This window comes from Pelodiscus sinensis, chromosome 17, assembly GCF_049634645.1.
Source record: "Pelodiscus sinensis isolate JC-2024 chromosome 17, ASM4963464v1, whole genome shotgun sequence".
NCBI lineage: Eukaryota > Metazoa > Chordata > Testudines > Trionychidae > Pelodiscus > Pelodiscus sinensis.
Genome location: NC_134727.1, coordinates 2,868,912 through 2,892,831, shown reverse-complemented (window position 1 = coordinate 2,892,831; position 23,920 = coordinate 2,868,912). Strand labels below are relative to the sequence as shown.

The following is a 23,920-nucleotide window of genomic DNA, read 5'->3' as shown; positions in this document are numbered from 1 at the left end:
ATGCTCGGTTTTTAATCGGAATGCCACGCGGCACAAAACCAAACGCCTCACAGAACCAGCAATGCAGTTACCTTTGTCACACAAATTTGTAATCTCGCAAAGAATGAAATCAGGTTTGTTTGACAAGACCCATTTTCCATAACCCATGTTGCCTGGCGTTAATTATATACCTGTCAGTTCTCTATTAATTGCGTCCTGAGGCGGCTTTTCCACGATGTTGCCTTGCAGTGAGGTCCCCCTGGCCTAGTGGTAAGCAAGAGGTATAGTAGGGGATCAAAAACGGGGAAGTAAATTCTCTTTACATGGACACGTTTCAAGATCTAGAAGAGATGACAGGAGGCTGGCATGTCGGCTTGGGAACACCCCGAGTCTCGGTCTATGCTCCGATGGAAGCATACAACTTGTCACTCCAGAGAGAGTTGGACGTTCCTAGCTGACCCCCAGAGCTTCACTTCATGCTTCCCAGGTCTTACACAACTTCACGGCGATCATGGAGCCACTGCCTGAAAGTGTCCCCCCCCCCCCCACATCAGGTTGTGCGGAGGTAATACTAGCACACTAGAACTGGAAGGCATCTCGAGAGGTCATCGAGTCCTGCCCTCACGGCAGGACCTAGCACTGTCTAGACCATCCCTGGTAGATGTCTGTCTAACCTGCTCTTAAATATCTCCAGGGATGGAGATTCCACAACCTCCCTGGGCAATTTATTCCCGTGTTTAACCACCCAACAGGAAGTTTTTCCTAATGTCCAACCTAAACCTCCCTTGCTACAATCTAAGCCCCTTGCTTCTTGTCCTATCCTCAGAGGCCAAGGAGAATAATTTCGCCCCCTCCTCCCTGTGAGACCCTTCTAGATACCTGAAAACCACTATCATGTCCCCTCTCGGTCTTCTCTTTTTCAAACTAAACAAGTCCAATTCCTTCAGCCTTGCCTCGTAGCTCATGTTCTCTAGACCTTGAATCATTCTTGTTGCTCTTCTCTGGATCGTCTCCAATTTCTTCACATCTCTCTTGAAATGCGGTGCCCAGGACTGGACACAATACTCCAACTGAGGCCTAACCAGCGCAGAGCGGAAGACTCACTTCTTATGTCTTGCTCACAACACTCCTGTTATTGCATCCTAGAATCATGTTTGCTTTTCTTGCAACAGTGTCACACTGTTGGCTCATATTTAGCTTGTTGTGCACTATGTGGTCTGTAGATCCCTTTCTGCTGTGCTCCTTCCTAGACAGCCGCTTCCCATTCTGTGTGTGTGAGATTGATTGTTCCTTCCTAAGCGGAGCACTTTGCATTTGTCCTTATTAAACTTCATCCTATTTATGTGAGACCATTTCTCCAGTTTGTCCAGATCCTTTTGAATCAAGACCCTGTCCTCCAAGCTCTTGGGATCATCTGCAAACTGAATACTTGTACTTTGTATGCCAATATCTAGATCACTGATGAAGGGATGGTCTCTTTCTCTCCACAGCATCTGTAGTTAGCCATGGAAGGGAGGAGCAGGCCAGCTTCTCTGCTCATACCCTAGCTCAAAGGAGAATTTCCTGTCCATGCCATCACAATAGGTTAAAACCGATGTCACAGTTGCAATGTCTCTTCTCTCCCTTTGCATCGTCCCCACTGTTTGGACCTGCTGGGACATATCGGTTGGTGGTCCCTCGATTGGAACGTCTGGAAATGGGGTGTTCTCACTAGGGGGTTCTCCTGTCCCCCCCATTCTCTCGCAGCCAGAATTGGTTCACCAGGACGGAAAGACTCATTTCTTCCTCAGCCTTCTTCCTGAGCACGAGCAGCCGGCTGGCCAGTTATCTCCCTCAGATGGTGATGATGGCCGTATGAGGACTTACATCAGTGATTACCGTGTGCGTGGCGGTAGCACTGAGAAATTCCAGCTGAGACTGGGGCGCCATGGGTTGGAAACAGCTGCTGAGAGACAATCTCTGCCCTCCCAAAACCCCGTAGTCAAAATAGGGGGAGCTCAGAGGTGACGTTCCTCACGCTCGATCACACGGGTGGTCAGTTGTAGAGTGGGAATAGAATCCAGGTCAGCTGAATGCAAGGCTAATGTCCACTTTGCTTGGCCACACGTGGGCGTTTCCAGAGTCAGCCGTGTCAGTCGTAGCATATTATCATTTAGAGAGAGCTGTACGTTGACGGGACCCCTCCCAGTCCTGGATACGACCCATCTCAAAGATCCAAGTGGTAGGACAAGAGGAAGAAACGCCAGACAAGAGGCAGGGCGATGGGTCAGGACAAGTACGTGGACAGTAGACGGGAGGGCAAGGACGCTTGGGGAGGCACGTTGGAAGGAAGAGGCTCTTTCTCTGAGTGCAGTCGGTTTGTTGGGTTGTTTCATTGTCGTCTCGACACAGCTGTGCTCTGAAACCCAGAAATGGGCTCACGGGGCACATTTGGAAATGAACGAATGGGGCATGCGAGCCAGGGTGTGGGGTAAGCGGCAGAGCCTTTGCTCCTACGGGTGCCCCGAGGCCAGGAGAGGGGGGAGATGTCGGGCCTCTGAGCAAAGAGTCTTCTGGTTTTGGGGTTTTTTTCGTATGTGGTTTTTCCTTGCACTTTTTGTCTCTCCCGTGATTTTTAGTTGCTGTAGGGGCTGGAGATCCAGGGCAACTCAGGTTTCCCGCTGCTTGTTTCTAAGGCAAGTACTCAGGTATGTGCCTAAGTAGCAACACAGTAATCACATTGATTGCAATGGGACTAATTGTGCTTAAAATTAAGTATGTGCTTAAGTGCGATCCCGAATTGGGGTCTTAGATTTTACTGCCCAGAGCTGACGTTGACTTCGGAAGGCTCTTGCCTGGTACCATGGTGATGGAACCGTATAAACACCCGGTCAGATCGATAAGAGACTGAGAGGCGATTGAGTCACACTTGCAGGATTTTGCCTCCTGGAGGGCGAAATGGAGCTTTAGGATTCGGCTTATGTTTATTTGTGATGCAAATCCCGGAGTTGTCTGTTTCTTGTGGCCGTGTGGGTGCTAGCTGATTGGCAGGCCGACATGGCAGCGTGGTATTCCCTGGGACGGTTCAAGCAGGCATGTGTATGGCCACGTGTCCCATGGATAGGGGGGCCTTCTGTGGGCATTTTGGATGCTTGCCTGTGTAGGGTCTGGAGGATCCTCCGCATTTCCCTTTGGCCGATGGATGGTGTTTAGACAGGCTCTAAAGGTCTGTTTCCGTGGGGAGGTTTATTATATGATGCTCCGCTGGCTGGCAGCGGGAGGTTCATCGTTTTCTGGAGACCGGTCCCCAGGTGGGAGTTGGGGATAGGAACAACCGGGTTTTCTCTGTGCACGGGGTGGGGTGAGGATGAACCGTTGTTCCCATAAACCCTCGCTCCATCACCGTCAGCATCTTTCGATGCATCATGGGTATGGCGTGTGGGTCTGCCACCGTCCCTGCAAGCGACCCCGACTCGGATCTGAGCACGCTTCCACCCCCCGTCCCGGCAAGAGCCTGGTTCCCCGCAGCTCGGCCCGGCCCGGCATGGCGGCCCCTTTTGTTTAGGTTCCACCGGTGAGGATGAGTTCCGTCTCCGACGCAGACAGTCGCGTCCTTCGTGGAAATGACCGATGGGCGCTGGCTCTGCAGTGCTGATGAAAGCGAGGGCTTTTGTGGCGCGCTGCTTCGCAGGCAGCATGTTGTTTGGGGCTGGCTGTGTTCCTGGCCTGCGACATGATGGATGCTCTCTTTCGTTTCCAGTGGCAGCGTTTCAGATTCCTTGCTCCAGGGCAGACGCTGAGCTAACGCCGATTCCGGAACAGCTCCGGAGCCTTGGCAACTGAAGGCCACTAGGGTTGCTCAGATGACAAGCGGTGCGGAGGGCAGGGAGCGCGCCGGAGAAGGGCTTTGTGCAGCGTGCCCGCTCTCGGGAAGCGGGGCAGGCGGGCTCACAGCTCGCTGAGCGTGGGGGGGCGGGGGTTCAGGGCCGGAGTGTTTTGCCTGGGCTCACTGGCTAGTGCTGTGGAAAAGAGCAGACTGCCCTTTGACGGGAGGGGGGCTTCCTTAGAGAGCAAAATGCTCGGATTGATCCCAGGGTGCCCTGGCTGCCAGGGCAGGGTAAAGTTCTTCCCAGAGCCCTGTCGAGTTACTCCAGAGCTGGCCCGAGAAGGGACCAGGGAGGGCGCCCCAGCCCGGCTGCCGGCTACCAGCCCATCGGGAAACAAAGCACCCAACTCAGGGCGCCCCGGACTCCCTTGGAGAGGAGCAGGGTGGGGCACGCCGGCCGTGCTGCGCCCACACCCAGGCTGCCTGCTGTCTCAGGTGGGCGAAACACGCCCTCCATTGCAAAGGTGACCTCTGCCACGCCAGCTCGCCTGCCACCTTGCTTCGTTTCCCCTGAAGAATCTCTGCCCCACGGGCTGGCCGCGCGGCGAGGTTAGGGCCTCGGCTCGAAGGTGTGACACGCAGGCACGCCAGTGGGGGACCCACATTTCCCAGCCCCCCTCACCCGGGCTGGGTCAGGGTTACAAAGCTCCCCTGGCAGGGAGCGGCCCCCGCTGATTCCAGGGGCTACCGGTAAATCTCCCCCTTTCTCGCCTTAAAAATCTAGCCCAAATAAACACGGTATTGTGCAGAGCTCGCAGCCACACGCTGAGCCAGCCCCAGGCAGGCGGGGGACAGCCAACCACCTCCTGAGAGAAGGCAGGATTAGCCTGCCTCTCATTAGACATCTGTCAGCAGCCGCCATCTTGGAACCCCTGCAGGTGTCTGGTCGCGCGGCTACTTCTTGTCAGCACGACTCCTGCTTCGGGGGCCAGTTCAGCAGTGGGGAGGGTCTGTTCTTTGAGCCCCAGTTGGCTCCTTTTGGGGTGGCCTGGTCAGAGACGGGGTTAGCACATGTTACTCCTGTCAGAAACCGTCCGGCGTCCGCTGCTGCCCGCCGTAGTTTGGTCAAGATGGAGTCAAGAGCACCTAGGCCCTTTTCGTTCTAGCGTGCTCTTTGCGCGGGCTGCTTGGCCAGCCTGTTTGACGATCCATCGCGCGGGCTTGGCATCGGGGGCTTGAACTAATATGTCGGAGAATTGCAGAAATGAGTCTTTTGTGAATTGTTGGCCGCTCTCTGGTACTAACTCATCTGGAAGCCTGTGGAGAGCAAACCGATTTACAATGGGGTATTACGTTGCAGAGAAAATGGAGCACAGTCCAGTAATAAGAAGTAATCTTTCCTGTTACAGAAAGACAGCCCCCGTTTCTGTGAGCCCGGTTCGACTGCGACCTTATCCGTCGTGTATCTCAAAATATTTCCAGAGCGACGCAGCTACGGCAACGTTTTCCTTTACTTTCCAAAGGCTCCTCTCTTGCCAGTCGATCTGGTTATCAGTTATGCCCCTTCCCTCCAAATTCTGGCTGTTATAAGTCTGTCATTTGATACCCGTGTCTGTGCTCGAACGCCCACGTGTGTAACGTCACGACGACTGGTCTCACCCAGCGACTACTTTCTTGTCACAAAAACGTGCCTGCTCCGGCGCACTCTCCCATGGATCGCAGTGTACCTGAAAGGCGCTGAACGGTTTTGTGCACCAGTTTGGTGCTCTGCTTGGGATGGAATGTTTTGCCCGGAGCGTCTGGGCCTGCCCCAGTTAACAGGCCTGGCCCCTCCTTCCCTCTGCAGTGCCTCTGACGTCTAGGAAAATTTGAAAGTCCTTCTAGCAGCTCCTTCCGCTCTCTGCCAGTTTCCCTTCCCGCCTGAGGGAGTCAGGTGGCTTCCTTCGCTCGGTTTTTGCTAGCAATGCCCACGGTTCTCTGGTGCCGGGTGCCGGAGGAAAAGGGAGCGCTTGGAAGGCGTTGCTCAGTATTAACTTGGTCCCAGTCGTGTGGATGGAGGAGGGTTACAAAAGGCGATAGCCGGTCACATGCATGGCGGGAGCTGGTATCTGCTCACCCCTGCGGCTCACTGTGCTCGGTTTCCGTCCACTTTCCCACGGCCTGGTGTCCATCTTGCATGAAGCACCCCCGGTCCATAGCCGTTACGGCCATTCGGTCACCTGGTCTGGTCCGTGGCTCACGGTCACAAATGTTATTTGGCATCTCTCTTTGCAGAGCATCCGAGGCGCCGTAGAAATTCAGCTGCATGAGGAGGGATCCCTTAAGGGCGGGGCGAGACACGAGGAGGAGGCACCTTGGGGGGAGAAGATGCCTAGATTGCTGTCCGTGCGTGGGGTGATCCTTCAGCACTAGCCCTTCCCGCTACCCCAATCCCATGCAAAACATTTGAATAAGGGGAAAAGGCTTCCCCCATGTGATTCTTGGGCTGGGTGTATGTATCCAGCGCTGGACTCCAGGGGTGCCTTTTGCAGGAGAAAGGCGAAGGGAAGCATTCGGAAGGCAGTGCCAGCCAGCAACAGTGGAGAGCGATGAAATGCTGCCCCCAGAGACCCGTACTGTGGGACTTGAATGGCAGATGCTGCTGCCCGTTGCCGGTGAGACTGGCCCGGACACACAGAGCTGTTCGATTCCATTTTGAGGGAGAAGGATGAAAAAACCAGGCTCTTGCCTTCCCGAATCTCAAGCTGGTCGGTTTTCGTGACAGTCGTTTCAGGATTTGGGCAGGGAGCGCAGCAGCTTTGGCAGCCGAGGGCAGAGAGGGGGGCGGACGCGTTGCACATTGACAGCATCAGGAGCAGGGAGCCTGCCAAGCCGCCGGCATCTGTGGGATTGCGGGGAGCACGCAGGTGGCGGGCAGCCTCTTGCCTCACTTGGCGGAAGGGGCCGGGCCGGCCCTTCCCTCCGCGTCGTGGCCCCTGGGGCCCGGCTCTGCGGCGTGCGGAGGGAGAGGAGAGATGCTGTGTGTTGCCCCAGGCAAGCGGAGTCTTTGCATATTCAGACGGACGTTTGGCGTGGCCTTATCTTCATCCCCACCCCGGGTCTGGACATTCCCGGCGGCCATGGAGATAAGTGGATTTCCAGCAAGCGCCTGGGTTGTCTGACATTTGCACGTCTCCTTATTTCCATAGCGACCACCCGTAAAATAAACAGGGAGCCACTTTCCGTGCCGGGTGGTGGGACACAGGGGGACACTCGGGTTGCTGTGGCAACGGGCAGCCGATCCGGAGGCACTTCCCCTGGAACTGCGTCAGGCCTGGCGCTGGGGGCCCCGTGGATCGTGCTGAGATCTGCGTTTCCATCTCATCAGCTCCCGGCTGGCCAGGCCCTGGTGCTGGCTGAGGAGCCAGCCAGATGAGACCCAAGTGATTGCTCGGCCTGGAGGATGTTTCCCCTCTATCCAGGAGGCTGGCAGTCTCTGGGCACATAGCGTGTTTGTGGCTGTCGGTGGTAGGGCTTGATTCCTCCCCAAGATGGTGGCATGGCTGGTGGCAGCTTTCGGTGCCTTTCCGGAGAAACCCTGGCCCCCAGGAAGCTCGCGGGAGTTTTGCCGTTGACGTGAGTGGGGCCTGCATCTGTGTATAGGAAATGTCTCTTCTGGGGGCTTGTTACTAGTAGATAAACCTCTGGGCTGGAAAGCTCAACAGGGTATTTATTGGCCTCTGAGCAACTCTTGGAGTCACAGAGGCAGCAGCAGAGGTGATGCAATAAATCCATGAGCCGCAGACAATAGATAATTCCCCTCCACACACACACTTCTCCTGGGAGGGCTGGGACCGGAGATCTAGGCCTTGAGCTGGCTCGCTCCCTCGCTCCTTCCTGCTCAGCCGGCCAGGGCTTGGAGCTGAGTGGCTGTTGCCTTTCCTTGCCCACCGGTGCCACTGCCACCCAGATCCGTGTCACTTCCTGGCCGTGCTGCTGGCTCCCGGCGAGGCCTGGGGAGCGCTTGGCAACGTCAGGCGGAGAATAAGGGTGAGCTGCTTGGGGGAGAAGGGTCAGACGCCATCACGGCCCCGCTTCTGCTCCCTGGTGCATTTCAACGTGCCGCACTGAATCGCCCAACCCTTTCCGAACTGAGGCGCTGGCTTCCCCGGAGAGTGCACGTGTCCCGGTGCCCCCCTGCAGCCGGAAGCTGAGCTCAGCTGCCCTCGAGGCTGTGCCCCCAGAGGAGCGTTCTGGAGGGGACCTGTCTGTGAAGCGTCCTTCTCGGGTGGTCTGCCAGACCGTGCCCTGGCTAGCCTTCTGCGGCATGGCACGCGGCTCATCTTTTCAGACACAGCCTCGCCCAGTGAAACCGAGGCTCCGCGGTCTCCGTGTCCGTCGGAAATGGAATTGCTGACTTGTGTTGATCTGACCCTGTGGTCTGCACAAGTTTCACGGCAACAGACCCGTCACGTGCTCGAATAAGAAGAAATAATAAACCGCTGCTGATGTAATGAATTCACTTGGGGAATCGTCACAGTTTCTGCATCTGGAGGATGATTTGGGTCCCATAAATGCTCTTGAAGAAGACGAACCCAGGGAATCTGGGAACGAGTAACAAGCGCTCCAGGCAATGACCCAAGCGTCGGAGACCCTCTTGAATCGTGACGAAATTCTAGTCCAGCTCTCAGCCATGACGATTTGCCAGGAATCAACCACGCGCATCGGGCTGTACGCCGCTCAGGTATCAACAGGCCTGCCCCGGAAGGCTTTCCGATGTAGGAGACAGCTTACGGTTTAGAAGCTAGTTAAGTATTCTGCCGGCAAGCCTGGAGATTGAAAACCATCAAGACGAATTATCTCCTTGACTCTGCTTGTGGGAATTGTTAATGTTACTTTTGTGTGTTAAAAGGACTCACGGCCTGTCTTGAAATTCCAAATGTTTATCCACCTATTTATAGGAGGGCTGAGACAGAGCCGGGGTCTTCGCAGAGCACAGGCCGATAGGGAGAGGGCACCAGAATGGATAGTCCCTGGCTCAGAATGGTTGGAGGCACCATATCGTTGCTACCGTTGCAGCTTTGGAAGGCTCCTGTAGAATCAGCAGCAGTGATTGCTCATTTGGAGGATGCTGGCTAGATGCCTGCACCACTCAGGTTGTCACCCAGCGGTGGCTACGAAGAGACGTTTAGCCACGATCCCTTGAGAGCTGTCAGTGGCATCCTTCTCTGGATCTGTCTTGCTTCCAAGATGGCGTTGGCGGGAGGAGAATGGAGCCAACCAGGGCAAGATGAAAGCCTGACAGGGAGCAACCGGTGTCTTTTCCCTGCTGGGAGTCTGTGCTGAGCCGTAATCCAGCGAAATCCGCTGCTGTTAAAGAATAAGAGACAGTCTCACGAGTGCCACACACTTCAGATCCCTCTTGGTCTTCGGGTCCACGTTGTAATGGACCCAGAAGTGTTGGGGTTCGGGATGTAATAGTGTAGTAGATTAACTGATTAACGGATAAACAAAAGCTCAGTTCTTGCCTGGCACCATACACTGCTGCCTCTGATACAGAGGCAGCAGCGTGGAGTGGCAGGAGGCTCCTAGGGAGTGGGGCTGGCACAGGAGTGGGGCCAGAGCACACTGGCTGTGGGAGGACTATAGAATAGTTGAGTAACCAGTAAGAATTCGTGAGGTTAATCGACTATTCGATTAACTAATATTGAGCAGCCCTGGTTGGGGTCATGCTGCATTCCGCAGAAGCACTTCGCTGGGTAGTTGTCATTTGAAGTCAGAGCTAAGTTTTATTTTGCCTTCCTCACCTGGGAAAGAAAGCGGGAGAGAAGCTTTGTGATTCCAGCTTTTTGCATCAGACCTTTGGGAGCCGAGCCGTGATCTGCCGGGCTGTTAACAGCTGCTTTGAAGCTTCATCACCAAGAGCTTTCCCTTGGGCATGAAAGTGCAGCTTCCTTTGAAGCCAATGTAGGCCGCCTGCTTGGGTATTGGGGTACACAGGAGAGCAGATTTTAGTTGCAGCCTTTATCACGGGTTCATGCCCAATGTAGGCTACAAACCGAACCGCCCGTCATCTCCCTTAGGTTTGTGGGATGGCGGGCCTGTGTTCTTGGGCCTTTGGGATATATCCTTTCAAGCAAGTAGCAGCATTCCCCTCTCTCAAGCCCATTCAGGCTGGAACGGGCTCGCCTGCTAGCCTGTGCGGGTCAACGCAGGCTCTCTGGAGAGTTTTGGTGTCACCTGAAAACTCATTCCTCCAATGCAAAGCCCTCCATGGGCTTCATTAAGGCAGTGACCATATCTACGCAGCCATCTAAGACCCTCCCGTTGTGTGGGGGATTACAGCTGCTGGAGGACAGTGCGATTGTCTTTGGCAGTGGAACTACCTACACCCTTTGCAAAGGCTTGTTCTCACCCCGTGGCAGAAGCTAAAATCACACGCAAGGCCTGCACAATTTTTCCCTTCCGTTCCCGCCTGCATGTCTCACGGGAATGCACGGCCTAGCCAAGACAAGAATGAAGAACCTGTCCGTTCTAGGAGAGCAGCGATTCTTAGAATTGCTGTATTTCGTGCCTTAGGAGCAAGCACATTATAGATGCCTCGCTAGATAGACGGGCAGACAAACGGCGTGGCAGATTGCTGCGCTTTCAGAAATGACGGACAGACCGAAATCCTGCCGCGGACACAATGATGGACTTCTGGTTCCTCGTCTTGGAGATGGAAACGGCGTCTGTTTTCTTTTGGCGTTCGGCTCGTTCCCATTAAGTCTCAGACAATGCGAAGGCACAGAGCAGCCCCTAATCAATGCACACCGGGAAACAGCTTCTCTGACAGCGTCGAAGAAGCAGAACTTTTATGTTCTTTTTTTCCCTCTTCGTCATTAGCTTCAGCTTCTTTTGGGGGAGGCTTTTAGTGCAGCTCTGGTTCAGGGCTGAGAGAACAGAGGCGGCCAGAGGAGACTCAGGATATGTCTACACTTGCCCCCGACTTCGGAGTAGGGAGGCAAATGAAGCATACAGAAGTTGCAAATCAAGCCCGGGATTTAAATATCCCTCACTTGATTTGCATGTTCCCGGCCGGTCACTATTTTAGAAATTCACTAGCACAGAGTAGTGAAACAGGAGTCCGATTTAAAGCCTAATTGGAATTAGCTGGTTAACCTCATTTCAGGAGGAATGCCAGCTAATTCGAGTTAGGGCTTTAAATCGGACTCCTGTTTCACTGGCGCGTGTAGACACAGGCAATTACTCCAGGCTAGTGAATTTCTAAAATGGTGACCGGCCGGGAACATGCAAATTAAGCGTGGGGTATTTAAATCCTGGGCTTGATTTGCAACTTCAGTATGCTTCATTTGCCTCCCTACTTCGAAGTAAGGTGCAAGTGTAGACAAACCCTCATTTATTTAAAATGAAAGGCAAGTGGAAATGATTTTTAAAGACAAGAGTTTTTACACCTGAAGAGGCTGATGGCTTCCCAGTTTTGCTGGGCCCCGAACAGGGAAATAACAGAGGGGCGATAGATGTTACAATCTGTCGTCTTTACGGGCTTTGCAAAGAGCTCAGCATCCTTCTTCCTGGCTCCCTCTAATGAATACCTGAGTTGTACAATCAGCAAGAGCGTCGTCTGTCATTTGACAATTGCTGCATCTTGACGCTCTGAGGCTCTTTGGAGGGGGAGATAAGGCGGGCAGGGCGGGTTAGGGCCACGTCGTGGCTTGTTAGGATTTTCCAGCAGCGATGCGCCGAATGGTTTGGGAAGCCTGGATCTAAAAGCATGAATCCCGATGGCTTGCGCTAAAGAGGCGGTAACCGACTCAACGCCCTTTTCTGTGACTCAGCCAGTAGAGAGGACCTGGGAGGCCCAGCACGCTAACACGGGTTCCAGCCAAGAAATCCAAGGGGGCATTGCCGTGACCGGATGAGGGTGGGATGAAGGGGGGTGTTCTGGATTTCGCATGCGCCTTGATGACTCCATGCTATTTAAGTGCGAGGGCACTGGCCTACGAATCAGGACTCCTCGGCTGCCCTCCAAGGCCTGGCCGTGCAGGAGTAAGTAATTTGCCGGCTCAGTGCCTCATCGGTACCAGGGACAGACTGGTACTTGCTCCCCTTTGTGAAGTGCTTTGAGATCTACAGCTCATAATCCCAGCAGGAAGGGTTCTTATGCGGTTCGGTATCTCGCGGATGCTCCAGCGAGCGGTGGTGGACAACCCACTGGGTTCGATGTGCTGCCCCTGAGACATTTTGTTACCGCCGGCCATGCGCAGGGCTGTCAGATTCTGCTGGTTTTCCCTCCCCGGTGTTAGTATAGCGACACGCACACAAAGCACGGCCACGTGGCGTGAGGGGCACGCTGATTGCACGCCACATTGCGAGCGCCGCGCGCGGCCTCTGCATCCGTCCCAGCGCCGCTCCGGTTCCGTCGGCACCCCCCGCACGTTCTAGGCAAGCGTACGTAGCAAAATGCCCTCCGGGGAGCCCCGCTTGGGCATGGCACTCTCTTAGCCCACTCACGCGGCCCGCTTGCTAGCCGAGGGTAGCAAAATGGCGAGCGGTCCTCAGCGAATGCCTCAGCTCTGGTTTGGTGTCGGGCCGGGGGGCTAACGCCGGGTGTCCGGGATACACGCCGGGAGGATTCTGTTTGCTAAGAAGGCCTCGTAACACAAGTGCTGCTTTCTCTGAGGCCCTGCGGCCGGCGTGCGACCCAGGGCAGGGCTGTGTGCATTGGCACACAAATCTCATGAGGAGAAACGCACAGGGAGTGCCACCTCCAGAGCTGGACTGGCAGCTTTCCTCATGGCCCCTGGTTGGGCTGGGTGCCCTGTGTAAGCTCAGGAGGAATTCCAGGAAGTGTTCATTTAATGAGGCGGACTCCCCGGCCGGCTGTAGCAGTGGGCCTGCCTCTTGGCTCGCTCCTGGGCTCCTGATTATGGCTCTGACCCTCGGCCTCCATCCTGCATCTCCAGCTGACCCCTGACCCCAGGCTGCGGTGCTTGAACTCTGACTCTGGCTACGAAAGCCGACTTTGCCCCTTGATGCCTGGCTCTGGTCCTGCCCCAGCAGTGGTACTGGGACCCCAACCACTAGGCCTGAGTCCCCAAGCCCCGGTCAGGACACTGGCTAAGGAGAGTGCTGCTGGGTGTGTGGAGAGCACTGTGGTCTGGGTCGTTCCAGCCCCTGCCTTGGTCGTGAGAGGCCGGTGTGACTCTCGTGCCGTGGGTGGCTCTGTGGACAGATGGCCCTGGAAGGTGACGTGGCAGCGTCGAAATAATACCAGCGAGCTCTTTCCATTCATCGGTCGCTAGGCGCGGCCGGCAGCGTTAGCCCCCTTGTAAGATACCGGCAGCACGGCACCCTGGCCACATAGGGCAGCTGGGACTAGACCTCAGGTCAGCTGAATGCCTTGTCCACTGTGTCGCGCCGTGCCCAGGTGAGCCGCGCCGCGCCGCGTCCCCACGCCGCACGGTTGAGACAGCCCCGCTGCGGGTTTTCCGCACCCCAACGCTCAGGGTGCTGGGATCAGAAATTTGTTCTGGCCCATTCTAGTCTGGGGTAGGGGCCCCTCTTTGACACTGGGGTGTTGGAGCCAGGGTTTTGGTTTGGACCCAGTCAAGGCTAAGCCTTGAATAAGCAAGAGGTCCCCTTGAGGGTGGTGAGCCGCTGCAAGTTTCCCATGGCCCGCGTGGCCGCTCTGCTCCGGGATTTCCTCTCCCGAAGCCGGGTCGAGGTGAGCTGGCTCGGAGCAGCTGTGTCCTGCCCTCTGCTCCTCCCCCTCACTCCAGAACGCCTTCCCGCTTCCTCCAAGGAAACTCTTATCTGGAGCCCCGACCGGCGCTGATCCGGCATCGCTGCTTAGCCAGCACTGCCTCGCCAGGGCCAAGTTCATCCTGCGAGCAAACCCCCGGACTCCGAGAACTGCAGAGGCCTGGGAGAAGGTCTGGGGGGGTCGCCAACCCCACCACCCAGCGAGGCTGCCTGGCCCTGGCTCAGAAGGGGTTGGCCACGTCCGGGGAGCCGTGGACAGGAGCTCAGAGCCGCTGGGGGTTGAGCAGCGTGCTCCCGTGGGCTTTGCAGCCACCCTCGCCGTGGCGGGAAGCGTCGGGTCGCCCCCACCAAGCAGCAGGGGACTGTGGTCGCCCTCTGTTCCTCCCTGGCAGCTCTTCCTGCCGTGTCTCTGCCTCGCCGCAGAGCGGGGGGGGGGGGGGGGGTCCCCGACTCCCAGCAATCACCAGCAGCAGCGGTGGGGCTTGACGGCAGCTTGCCTGCACGGGGGAGCCCCCCTCCTGCAGCCCCTGGGGAGGAGGGGTGTGATGGGACGCCTGAGAAGAAAGCGCTAGTGGGAGTCACGCCGGGAGGAGGGGCAGGGGCCGGCTCGAGTGCTTTGAATCCATCCCCCCCCCCGGCCCATTGACGTGCATAGGACTCGCTCACGCCCTCGTGCCCCATGGCCGCTCCCACAGGGCACGGCCACCGGAGACCGGGAAGGCGCGGGGGGGGGGGGGGGGGCAGAAGGAATGTGCTGAGGGCCAGTGAAGAAAGTCACGTGGGGGCAAGCCCGGGGCATCCTGAAGGCTGTGGGTGGCCTGGCAGTGGCTTGGGAAAGTGCAGGAGATTTCAGGGGTGGCCGGTGGGAGTCTTGGAGTAGTTATAGGGGGTCCATATGGGAACAGATGTGGGTTGCTGGGGCACTGGAGCAGTTTTGGGCGCTAAATCTTTCGAGGCTTGAAGTTGAGACGTGTTTCCTCATCAGCCCCTCTTCGTTCTCATTACATATGAGTTGCTTTGTTATTGTAGAGGTTCTCGGGGCTATGTGCGCTGGTTTGTTATTGTAGGGGTGCCCAGGGCTGTGCGCGTTTCTTTGTTATTGTAGGGTTGACTGGGGCTGTGTGCACTGGCTTGTTATTGTAGGGTTGGCAGGGCTGTGTGCGCTGGTTTGTTATTATAGGGGTGCCCAGAGCTGTGCACACTTGTTTGTTATTGTAGGGTTACCCGGAGCTGTATGCACTGGTTCGTTATTGTAGGGTTGACCAGGGCTGTGTGTGCTGGTTTGTTACTATAGGCTTGCCTGGTTTGTTATTGTAGGGTTACCCAGGACTGCGTGCGCTGGATTGTTATTGTAGGGTTACCCGGGACTGCGTGCGCTGGATTGTTATTGTAGGGTTACCCGGGGCTGTGTGCGCTGGATTGTTATTGTAGGGTTACCCGGGGCTGTGTGCGCTGGTTTGTTATTGTAGGGTTACCCAGGACTGCGGGCGCTGGTTTGTTATTGTAGGGTTACCCGGGGCTGTGTGCTCTGGTTTGTTATTGTAGGGTTACCCGGGGCTGCGTGTGCTGGTTTGTTATTGTAGGGTTACCTGGGGCTGCGTGTGCTGGTTTGTTATTGTAGGGTTACCCGGGGCTGCGTGCGCTGGATTGTTATTGTAGGGTTACCCGGGGCTGTGTGCTCTGGTTTGTTATTGTAGGGTTACCCAGGGCTGCGTGCGCTGGTTTGTTATTGTAGGGTTACCCAGGGCTGCGTGCGCTGGTTTGTTATTGTAGGGTTACCTGGGGCTGTGTGCGCTGGATTGTTATTGTAGGGTTACCTGGGGCTGTGTGCGCTGGATTGTTATTGTAGGGTTACCTGGGGCTGTGTGCACTGGATTGTTATTGTAGGGTTACCCGGGGCTGTGTGCGCTGGTTTGTTATTGTAGGGTTACCCGGGGCCGCGTGCGCTGGATTGTTATTGTAGGGTTACCCAGGACTGCGGGCGCTGGATTGTTATTGTAGGGTTACCCGGGGCTGTGGGCGCTGGTTTGTTATTGTAGGGTTACCCAGAACTGCGGGCGCTGGTTTGTTATTGTAGGGTTACCCGGGGCTGCGTGTGCTGGTTTGTTATTGTAGGGTTACCCAGGACTGCGGGCGCTGGTTTGTTATTGTAGGGTTACCCGGGGCTGCGTGCGCTGGTTTGTTATTGTAGGGTTACCCGGGGCTGTGTGCGCTGGATTGTTATTGTAGGGTTACCCGGGGCTGTGTGCTCTGGTTTGTTATTGTAGGGTTACCCAGGGCTGCGTGCGCTGGTTTGTTATTGTAGGGTTACCCAGGGCTGCGTGCGCTGGTTTGTTATTGTAGGGTTACCCAGGGCTGCGTGCGCTGGTTTGTTATTGTAGGGTTACCTGGGGCTGCGGGCGCTGGTTTGTTATTGTAGGGTTACCCGGGGCTGCGTGTGCTGGTTTGTTATTGTAGGGTTACCCAGGGCTGCGTGCGCTGGTTTGTTATTGTAGGGTTACCCAGGGCTGCGTGCGCTGGTTTGTTATTGTAGGGTTACCCAGGGCTGCGTGCGCTGGTTTGTTATTGTAGGGTTACCCAGGGCTGCGTGTGCTGATTTGTTATTGTAGGGTTACCCGGGGCTGCGTGTGCTGGATTGTTATTGTAGGGTTACCCGGGGCTGCGTGTGCTGGATTGTTATTGTAGGGTTACCCAGGGCTGCGTGTGCTGATTTGTTATTGTAGGGTTACCCGGGGCTGCGTGTGCTGGATTGTTATTGTAGGGTTACCCCGGACTGCGGGCGCTGGTTTGTTATTGTAGGGTTACCTGGGGCTGCGGGCGCTGGTTTGTTATTGTAGGGTTACCCGGGGCTGCGTGCGCTGGTTTGTTATTGTAGGGTTACCCAGGACTGTGGGCGCTGGTTTGCTGTTCGAGGGTTGCCCGGGGCAGGAAGGCCGGGGAGTGGGCAATGGAATAACAGCGTTTGGGCTAAACCAGGGACCCCAGGAACGGCTTGGCCTTTGCAAACGGCTCTAAATCTGGCGGGGCCCCCCGACCGTGCCAGCATCCCCTTGAACCCTGGCCCCTTTCCAGCCCGCTAAGCAGCCCCGTGGAAAGGCCTGAACGAACGGGGGCGTCACATGACACTTAATGCTCTGGCTGGAAACTAAGCGCCTTCCGACAGGAGCCCGGCTGACCCCACCGTGCCTGGCGGGGGGATGGGCAGCGGGGGGGCCCCCTTTCCCCACAGCGGTGTTTGTTAGCACAGGCCTGTGGCTGACGAGGGGCGCCGTGTTAACCCCCCTCAGCAAGGAGGCCCGGTGGAGTCCGAGGGGAGACAGCAGCCAGCAAAGGGCCTTGGGGTTCGACCGCCCCTCAGGAAGGGGAAGGGGGGCCCCCAAAGTTGAGACACACTGGCCCCGATGCCGCCGCGGCCTGTGCCGGGCCAGCCCCCCGCCTGCAGGGCCTCCCGTGGCGTGCCGGCCGCTTGGGTCTCTGCTCAGGGCTGCCGGCTTGAAAACTGCCCCTCCCTTCCTTGAGCCAGCTGCCCCTCCTGCCCCGTGGCTGAGTGAGCCCCCAGCCGCCCCCCATCCCCGCTCTCCCAGTGGACGGGGCGCCCACAGCAGTCGGTGCTGAGGCCCCTTCACCCCCAGACACGCTCCTCGCTTCGGCTGCCAGCCTAAAGGCCGGGCCCTGGGTCGGCGCGCCGGCCACCTCAGTCGCTCCGGCTGCTTCCAGCATCCGGACTGGCTCCCAGGCTGAGCCAAGAGCCAGCCACCTTGACTGTGCTGCTCTTTCTGTTCCCTCCTCCTTCCCTCTCCTGCTAGTTCCTTTCTGCCCCGTCTCCTTTCTCTCTCCCCCTCCAATATCTTGCCCCTCCCGTTCTGGACTGGCTGGGGGTAATGTTTAGTGCTAGGGACGTAGCTGCTCTGGAAGGAGGCTGGGGTGGGTTTCCAGGGGCGTAGCTGTTCCTGATGCAGACAGGCCCGGCGGGTTGGGTGTGGGGCTGGGGAGCTGAGGAATGGGGCACCCAGCCCCGTGTGAGAAGATGGACAGCCGCAGGGGAGCTGCGCGGCTGCTGGGAAGGAGCTACAAGGCTGGGAACTGACAACCTCAGAAGTCAACTAATGCCGAGAGCCCTAGATTGAGGCGTCCTGTCCTGGTCACCTCAGGCAGGCTGCGGCGCCGCGGAGAGGCCAGGGCCAGCCTGGGCCGTCGCTCCCTGGGACAATGAATCTCGACCCGCCGCAACCCACTGGGAGGAGCTGAATGACCCACCCCAAGTGTCTCCCCCCCGCTGCCCTGGTCTCCTCTCCCTTCCCGTGGTTTCAGTGGGCGAGCGGGACGGGTTCTTTCTCCGGGGCGGTGGGTGCCGTAGGTAAGCGCCTCTCACAGGTTCCGGCTGTATTGGGCCCCGCGGTGCCTTCTCTCTCCCAGCACAAAGGGCGCGCCAAGAAGTGCCCCTCGAGAAACCAGCTAGTGAAGGGGGTCGCCTAACTGAGCCAGGCATGGATCACATGTACCCCGAGAGCGTAACAGGGTCAGATGAAACCGGCATGGGAGATACGAATGAGCCCGTCCATGTGCACGCACTGATACGCCCACACCCACGTGCACACACAGACACACCCACACCCATGTGCACACACCAACAAGCCACGTGCACACACTGACATGCCATGCCCGCACTCTGGCACATGTACACCCACGTGCACACACTGACATGCACATACCCACTTGCGCACACCGAGATGCACATGCCCACATGCACACACTGACACGTGCACACCCACATGCACACACTGAGACGCACATGCCCACATGCGCACACTGACACGTGCCCACCCACATGCACACACTGACACGCACATGCCCACATGCACACACTGACACGCGCATGCCCACATGCACACACTGACACGTGCACACCCACATGCACACACTGACACACACATGCCCACATGCATACACTGACACGCACATGCCCACATGCGCACACTGACATGTGCACACCCACATGCACACACTGACACGTGCACACCCACATGCACACACTGACACGCACATGCCCACATGCACACACTGACACATGCACACACTGACATGCGCATGCCCACATGCCCACACTGACACATGCACACCCACATGCACACACTGACACGCACATGCCCACATGCACACACTGACACATGCACACACTGACATGCGCATGCCCACATGCCCACACTGACACATGTACACCCACATGCACACGCTGACACGCGCATGCCCACATGCACACACTGACACGTGCACACCCACATGCACACACTGACACGCACATGCCCACATGCACACACTGACACATGCACACCCATATGCACACACTGACACGCGCATGCCCACATGCACACACTGACACGTGCACACCCACATGCACACACTGACACGCACATGCCCACATGCACACACTGACACATGCACACCCACATGCACACACTGACACGCGCATGCCCACATGCACACACTGACACGTGCACACCCACATGCACACACTGACACGCGCATGCCCACATGCACACACTGACACGCACATGCCCACATGCACACACTGACACATGCACACCCACATGCACACACTGACACGCGCATGCCCACATGCACACACTGACACGTGCACACCCACATGCGCACACTGACACACGCATGCCCACATGCACACACTGACACGTGCACACCCACATGCGCACACTGACACGCACATGCCCATGTGCACACACTGACACATGCATGCTCACGCTTGCACATGAGATGTGGCCATTGTCTGACTGGAGATCAGGTCCCATCCATCAGCGAGGCCAGATGCTCACTCCCCTGCGTGATCTCCCAGCAGCTCAGATGCCAGCCCACCCCCTCCACTTTGCTAGCCGTTGTGGAACTCTCTATGATGAGCACCTAAAGCCGTGCCCCTCCCTGCATGCTTTGTATGACCGTCCCTTAGGGGAGGCCCTGTGGGGTTGTCCTGGGACTCACTGGCTCACTGACATTAGGGCTGTGCTAGTGTAACTCCATCCACTTGCATGGCGTGACTCCTCATTCGCACCAGGATTATTCAGGTCAGAAAAACGCACCACTGCTGTTAGCTGTAGCACTGAGATTCCCAGCCTGTGCTCCAGGGACCCATGTTTTCGGGGCGTGCCAATGAAAAAACCCACTGTGGTAGCATTTGGGCCATGCCCCCGGCCACGAGAAAGGCTCTGCCTTTGTAAACAGCTGGTGGAGACACACACTGACCGGTGGCTGGAGACATACGAGACTGATACGAACGGCAGCCGGTAGGATGCAGGTGGGACAGCGGCTTGACGAGGTTGACATGACGTGGTAATGAGTTTTAGTCCATCTTGATCAACCGTGGGCTGTCGCAGTGACCTAGAGACGCAAGGTCCTGAGCCTGTCATTAACCCTTCCCCGCAAGGCCTCCCGGTGCCCTAGCCAAGTCGATTACGACCTCGACTTCTGGAGCTTGCCCACGAGCTGGCCATGTGAGCGGAGCGGGCAGGCGGCATGCCCGTGGCTTCGCGAATGTGGCCACAAGGAAGAGAACTTCTTGGCTTTTCCTTTTCCTTTACACCTGCTGAGATAAGAACATAGGAACGGGCAGACGGGGTCAGACCAACGGTCCATCTAGCGCAGGGTCCTGTCTGCCGACCGTGGCCAGTGCCAGCTGCCCTACAGGGAGGGACCCCCCAGACTGAGTTTCAAAACAAAAAGCAAAGGGGCTGCATGGGCGGCTTATTCACCTTGCCCTCCCGACCTTAGCCCCACTGCAAGCGGGGTAAGTACCTCCCCCCTCCCACGCTGGCCCTGCAGCTCCAAGCGCCGACGGCGGCTGAACTGTGGCGCGGCGTCGCCGCACCTGCCGTTTTCCACCCCAGAGGTGGCTGCCCATCGAGAAGCGGCTTAATTGGAGCAGCCTGCTGGACGGCCTGTTATCCCAATTACGGAGCCGTCCTAATTATCCAAAGACGTCCCGCGTCCAGGCTCCGCAGGGGTCGCAGCCAGCGGATTGTCAGCGCTGCGAAGCGCCAACGCTCCAGGCCTGCTCCTGGGGGGCGCCGAAGCCCAGCAGGGATGAGGCGTGCTGAGGGAACAATCCATTTCGCATTCGGCAGCAGCAGCTGCCTCCCAGATAACAGCGGCGCGAGCAGCCAGCCCTGCTCGCTGGGAGGGAATCAGCCCCCGCCGCCGTAGCGTCCCCACTGCCCGGGTCAGGCACGTCCTGCGGGCAGACACCCCCGAGTGCTGCAAACAGCTTCTGCTGCCCAAATCCGCCGCGCCGAGTCAGGGCTTGTCTGCGTGGGCAGGGAAGGGGTCAGCGAGACAGGCGGCAAACTCCTCCAAGACCCGCAGGGCAGGATCCGGGGCTAGTGCCGACGTGCAGCAATGCGGATGCTGTCCGTCCCCTGAGTTTGGCAGGGTTAGGGTTAGCGCCCCCCCCCCCCCAAGGTTTGCACTGGGGGAAGAAGAGCTGAGCTCAGACCCCGTTCATTGGGCTCTGTCGGGGACGAGCCCTGGAGAACTCTTCTATGGGGCTAGCGCCGTGGGGACTGGCCTTTGCAGGCTGGGGCGACGGGGCCCTGGGCACGGATTCACCCAGGCCATAAGCGGGGAGCAGGGCCAAAAGGGAGGCGCCCCCTTGGGCCTGTGTTGGATTTTCTGCCCGTTTGGCTGCACCCCCTCCACCTTGCCTTGGGTTTCCAGAGCCACGGCCCGGCTGCCCCTTGGGTGTTTCTTTGTGTGGGGGTTGTGACCTGTTTGTGACGCTCCAGGCTGCAAAGACGTCTGGATGCCTGTGCAGCAGAATCCCCCCCTTGCATTCCTGGCCTGCCCCGGCCCTTTCCGGGCTCAGCTGGTCGGGGCCAGGCTAGTGAGTTGGGGTGGGCGTCGTTCCAGGCGGGGGCTGGCCACTCCGCACTAGGTGTGCCAAACAAGTGTGACTTCCACACCCCGGAGCTGGCGGAGGGAGGGTCAGCAGGAAAAGCAGTCACAGGAGGGTGTCAGATAAGGCAGCCCGGGGACTTTATCTCACATCCTCTTGTTAGATGCTTTTCCTGCTTCGCGCCCCGCAGGGCCCCAGGGCTGCCAGTTGCAGGCGTTTGTGCACGAAAGGTGGGACACCCCGGAGTGCCGCATGGGAGACGGGGACTTGGTGTCAGATCCCCGACTCCAGCCCCGTGGGCAGCCTTTCACCAGCTCTCCCTGGCTTTTCTGTCGCGGCTCTCTTTGGCCGCCAGTGGGGCTACACCAGCTCACCTGGGTTGGCCTGTCATTGTTAAGCTGCACCAAGGGAGCTTTAGGCTGCCTGGCAGGGGGGTTAGACACTGGAATCAATTGCCTGGGGGGGTTGTGGAATCCCCGTCTCTGGAGATATATAAGGGCAGGTTAGACAGACACCTGTAGGGATGGGCTAGACCATGGGTTCCCAAACTGGGGGGCATGAAGAAATTCCGGGGGGGGGGGGTATGAGGCATTCCAGCCCCCTACCATCAAGTTTTGCTGCCCTGTTCACTTCCTTTTTTTTTTTTTTTGCTGATATTTTTGGGAGGGGGGCATGAGGGTTTCTCAGAAATCTAAAAGGGGGCGTGATGCACAGGTCTAGACAGTGCTTGGACCTGTCGCGAGGGCAGGGGACTAGGACTCGCAGCCATGCTAATATCCTGCGTCTCAGCCGTGTCTCAGGGCCCCCTCTCCTGCTAGCGGGGATCCCCCTTGATTTGCTAGCATGGGGGAAGGGGCAAGGGGACAGTCCAGCACCGACCCCTGGGGTGACCTCCGGGTGGGGGGGCTGCATGCTACATTCCAACATGCAGGCGCTGAAGGAAGGGAGACCAGTAACGGGGCAGGACCGTTTCTCTTGTCAGGGGAGCCATTTCCCTCAGGGGGGCGAGACGGGAGCTGGCCCCTTCCCTGCAGCGTGGCCTCCCAGCACACTGACCCTGGCCGGAGACACAGCGCTGGCCGGGGAGCTGCGCCAGCCCTGTCCGAGTGGCTGTCTGTTGGCGGCAGCTCACATGCTGTGGGGCGAGCCTGTTTGCAAGCCTCTCCCCTTCCATCGCAGCAGGCCCGGGGAGCCGCGTGGGCCCCTGTAGCTGGGTCTGGCCAGGCAGGCGCTCGCACCTAGAAGAAAGGGCGGGATGCCGGAGAGGCGAGCAGCGCGGAGCGTGCCAGGCAGATAACGCAGCTGCGGCTCTTGGCGCTGGGACTGGGCGTGCTGGTTTAAGGCCGAGGAGACGCCACCGCGTGATGCCAGATGGGCTGGGCTGCGAGGCTCTGAGGCATCGGCAGAGCAGCTGGACAAGTCATCACCCCCCATGGGCACCGCAGAGGCGGGGTCCAGCCCTGCCCTATAGGCCCGTGGGGGTAAAGCGCTGGCGGGGAGACCCGCTGGGCCTGCCAGCGACCAAGGCCCTGAGAGGGTCCGTGCCGACCTCCCAGGTCAGGAAGCAGCGTGGCCCCGCAGCCTGCTGGCCGGGTGGGCGTCAGGACATCTGGCTTTGTCTGTGTGTGCGCTGGGGGCAGGGGTGGGCGCCGCACGCAGGAGTCTCCCTGCAGCCACGCCGGGCCCTGACTTCCTGCCTGTGGGGGCAGGTTACACCAGCCTGCTCCGCCCCGCCACACGCGCGCACCCCCGTAGAATGGGTCGTGGCTCCGAGCGGCTCCTCCTCCCTCTCTCCGTCAGCGGGCGCGTGCTCGGACTTGGGCCCCCCGCGGCAATGCGGTGACCCAGGCTGGCACTGAGGGCAGGCCGGCGAGCAGGCTGGAAACCCACTGACCCGTTTAGACGCTGCCTGAGCTGGGTGAGACGAAGGAAAAAGAATTCCCGAGACGGGGAAAACAAATTAGAGCGCCGGGGCCCGGTTCTCTCCTCACAGCACCCGGCAACTGCAAGCCCGGCCTGAGGAGAAATCGGTCTGCCTGAGTGTGTGGCTAGGGGCAAGGGGCAGGGCTGCCCAGAGGGGGGGCAATTTGCCCCGGGTCCCATAGGGGCCCCCATGAGAACATCTGAAGTCTGAGGTCTGAGACAGGGAGGGGCCCCCGAAATTGCTTTGCCCCAGACCCCTTGAATCCTCGGGGCGGCCCTGGCAAGGGGCCTGGACAAGACGCCCCAGTGTCTGACTAGATCCTTGGCACCGGGGATGGCTGCTGGAGGGAAATAGAGGCAAGGGTGCTCCAGGGACCGGGCCAGCAGGTCCGGAATCAGGGCAGCACAATGGTGACTTACAGCCACCTTCCCTTGCGTCGTGGGGCTGTGCCGAACACAGCTCAGCCACTGGCTTTGGGGGCTTCCTGCTCATTTCCACCCGCGGGAGACGGGGATCAAACGGCTGGAGCTTTAGCAGCGCAGGGCTACTCGGCCAGGCCGGGCCAGTTCCT

General features: G+C 58.1%; 1 protein-coding gene across 6 annotated transcripts in view; it reads left to right on the top strand.

The window, feature by feature from the left end:
* CXXC5 (CXXC finger protein 5) overlaps window positions 1-23,920 on the top strand; it is a 105,623-nt gene that overhangs the window by 64,519 nt on the left and 17,184 nt on the right. The window contains exon 1 of one of the 6 annotated variants that reach the window (XM_075900106.1): window positions 13,680-13,698. The exons of the other annotated variants lie outside the window; for them this stretch is intronic. The gene's annotated coding sequence lies outside the window, so the exon portion shown is untranslated. Of the gene's footprint in view, window positions 1-13,679; window positions 13,699-23,920 lie in introns of those variants that run through there. 6 annotated transcript variants of the gene reach the window in all.